Source organism: Tupaia chinensis, unplaced genomic scaffold (genome assembly GCF_000334495.1).
Source record: "Tupaia chinensis unplaced genomic scaffold, TupChi_1.0 Scaffold000201_1, whole genome shotgun sequence".
Classification (NCBI taxonomy): Eukaryota; Metazoa; Chordata; class Mammalia; order Scandentia; family Tupaiidae; genus Tupaia; species Tupaia belangeri.
Window position 1 is genome coordinate 1,447,241 of NW_006159676.1, and position 3,677 is coordinate 1,450,917.

Genomic DNA, 3,677 nt, shown 5'->3' on the forward strand with positions numbered 1-3,677 from the left:
GCCTTAACCACCATGTCATCTGCTGGCCCCCAATTTCTGTATTTTTTTAAAATTATTTTATTTACCTTTATGTATTTATTTAAATTTGACCGGGGGGAGGGGGAGAGAGAAATCAAGCCACCAGGTCCAGGACTCGAACCATGGTGGGCCATACGGAAATCTAGCACCTTTATCCACCACGCCACCTGCTGGCCAATTTCTCTTTATTTTTTTGGTTGTTTGTTTCCTTTGAGAGGTTTTTGCTATAGGACATGTACGCTCACCAGAAAGACAGAGATAGACAGAGAGACAGAAAGTGAGAAATCACTCCCCCAGGGGGGATGGCCACGCCACAATCCCTTCTCCTCCATTCTCCTCTCGGGATCTTGGGCACGCATGCACACGCGCCTGGCGTGAGTTTAAGCCACCGGGTCTGGGACTTGAACCGCAGTTGACTACATGGGAGTCCAGCGACATAGCCATGACGCTAACTGCTGGTCCCTGCCTGGAAGGTTTTCAGGATGACCCCGGGGATCTGAACCTGGTCAGCTGCGTGGCCTCCAGCCTCACGGGGCACTTGTACAGTGGTTGGACCACGTGGTAGGGCTGCACAGTTATGATGGGAAGGGCCCCAGGGCAGAGCTGCCCTGTGCTTGTGAGAGGGGCGGTGGGGACTTCGAGACTAGAGGCTCAGGATGGGGTGATGACGGGCACCCTGCAGGGGTGAGCGATAAGCCAGGCGGGGGTCAGGGCAAGGGGAATCAGGCGGGACAGAAATGGACATTTCCAGGGAAGCGAGAGGTCCAGGGAGGAGGCTGGGCCAGGTCTCACGGGCTGTGCTGCAGAGAGGAGGGAGGGTGAGGCTGGAGACCAGACCCGGACGGCCCGGCAGGTGCAAAGAAAGGCCCAGCTGGTGACCCCCTGGTACTGGGCTTGCTGAGTACCAGGCCTTCGTACAGTGGGAGAAAGGAGAAGTGCTCATTTCCAACATCTGACTCCCTGAAGTCCCCCCCTGACTCCACCGTGAGGTCCCAGGGGCTAAGCTGGGGACAGTAACAAGGACCTAGGGTCCAGACCCTGTGACCCCAAGGCCTACACCTAGGGGATACTGTGTTGAGGGGAGCCTCCAAGAACAGGGGCGTCAGTGGTATGGCTTTCTGCCCACCCCTCCCCCAGACCTGGCTCTGCGGGTCTCAGGGGGCTCCGTGCAGCAGGAGGCTGGGGGCTTGGGGTCTGTTTGGACGCCCCTGCCCGGATGGCCCAGGCAGGTCTAGGAGAGGCAGGAGGGTCCCCACGTGGAAAGGACAGGAGCGTGCTTTACGAGGGCCTCATGCAGCCCAAGGTGCAGCCCCACACTGCCTTATGGGGAGTTGCTCAGGGCCGCGGGCGAGCTGATCCCCACAAGCGCTGTTGGCAGGGCCATTGGGAGGCAGGTCACCTTCCCAAGGACACCCAGGGGAGCCCATGGCCTGTCCTAGACCACTGAGGTAGCTTCTTCTTTCTTTCTTTATTTTCATTAAGAGAGGTTTTTGCTACAGGGCACGTGTGCTCACCAGAGAGAGAGAGAGTCAGAGAGACAGAAAACGAGAAATCACCCCCCGGGCGGGATAGCCACGCCGCAATCCCTTCTCCTCCATTCTCCGCTCGGGATCTTGGGCACGCACGCACACGCGCCCAATGTGAGTTTTAAGCCACCGGGTTCGGGACTTGAACTGTAGTCGACTACATGGGAGTCCAGCAACATAGCCATGACACTAACTGCTGATTCCAGAGGTAGCTTCTTATTAAGATTCTTCTATTAATGAATGAGAGAGAGAAAGAGAGGAAGAGAGAGAGAGAGAGATTGCACACCAGGCCATGGTCGAAGGCAGCAAAACCCACATGGCCGACTATAGTTCGAGTCCCGGACCTGGCAGCTTGAAAAACACCCTAGACGCGCGGGCGGGCGTGCTTCAGAATCCCGAGAGGAGGATGGAGGAGAAGGCACTGCAGCGTGGCCATGCCCCCTGGGGGGTGATTTCTCGCTTTCCCTCTCTCCAGAGAGCCCACGCACTCTCCAGCGAAACGAGAATGAAAAAAAAGCCCCAGTGAGCCCCAATTCAGGGCTCGCTCTCGTCCCAAGCCTCCTGTGTACCCCTCGAGGGCCAGCTTCCCCGATCGTCACCCGGGGACTGAGGGGTGAAGTGGGGCCAGCGGCGCACGTCAGCAGGGGCGGAAATGACCGGGACTCGGAGAGGCAGGTGGCTGGGCCCGTCGGCAGGCCCGTCTGGCAGGGTCCGTCGAGAGCCGGAGCCGCGTCCCTGCCCTCTGACCCAGTAATCCCACTCCGGGCTGCGCTCCCGAGGGCGAGCGTCCAAACTGCAGATTTATGTGTGAAGATGTTCCTGCGTCATCTGCCGGGAGAGCGGGGAGCTGGGGCTCAGGCGGGGTGCGGCCAAGGCTCCGGGGAAGCCAGAGCGCGTGGGCACCGGGGCTGGACGGGAGCAATCTTAGGGCTGGTTCTGGAGGTGGCCAGGGATGGGGGGACAGCGTTTGGTGGCATCTTTGTGAACATCTCCGTGGTAGATCCATGTGGGCACAGGCGGGCCAGGGACGAGGCTGGGCTGCCCCATTTCTGGGGATGTCCCCAGTGGGGTTCAGGGTTCAGGTCACCTTTTGTATGTAAGAAAACACACGTGATCATGGGGGGGCCAGGAAAGAATACTGAGGGGTCCCGCTGGGGATGCATGTCTGTCTGTCTGTCTTTTTTTTAGAATCTTTTTTTTTTAACTTTATTATTATTTTTCTATTTCACTAGAGAGAGAAGGAAAATTGAGAAAGGAAGCCACCAGGTCCAGGACTTGAACCCCAGTCAACAATGTAGGAGTCCAGTGCCTTAAACCACTAGGCCATCTCCTGGCTCCTCCTACCTTTTATTTATTTATTTTTTGAGAGGTTAATGCTATAGGGCGCGTAGACAGAGAGAGATAGAGAGACAGAAAGCGAGAAATCATCCCCCAGGGAGGATGGCCATGCTGCAATCCCTTCTCCCCCATTCTCCTCTCGGGATCTTGGGCACGCATGCACATGCGTCCGGCGTGCGTCCGGCGTGAGTTTAAGCCACCGGGTCCGGGACTTGAATCACAGTCAACCACATGGGAGTCCAGCGACATAGCCATCATGCTAACTGCTGGTCCCAAGCGAACATTTTTTTAAAAGGAGAGCCAGCAGACGGTGTAGCAGGTAAGACAAGGAACCTGGATTCTCACATGGCCAAATACACAGTTCAAGTCCCAAATCTGGCGTGTTGAGAATCACACAGGCTACGTGTGCATGCGTGCCTGAAATCCTGAAAGAAGAACAGAGGGGGCCAGCAGGTAGCATAGTGATGAAGGCCCTGGACTCCCACATGGCCGACCACAGTTCGAGTCCCAGACCTGGTGGTTTGCTTTCTTCCTCTCTCTCTCTCTCTCTCTCTCTCTCTCTTTCATATCACTCTGGTGAGCACATGTACCCCATAGCAAAATCAAAATAAATAAATTAAATTAAATAAATAATTGTTTAAGAAAGAAAGGAGAACAGAGGAGAAGGGGTGACCGTCCCCCCAGGAAGGGGAATGTTCTAATTTTCTCTTTCTCTCTGTGTCTCTGACCAAAGTCCATGTGCCCTGTAGCAAAAAAAAAAAAAAAAAAAAAAAAAAAAAAAAAAAAAAGGGGGGG

At 55.5% G+C, this 3,677-nt stretch overlaps 1 protein-coding gene across 1 annotated transcript in view; it reads right to left on the reverse strand.

Annotated features, from left to right (window-relative positions):
• CRTC1 (CREB regulated transcription coactivator 1) overlaps positions 1 to 3,677 on the reverse strand; it is a 52,353-nt gene that overhangs the window by 43,301 nt on the left and 5,375 nt on the right. The window lies entirely within an intron of this gene.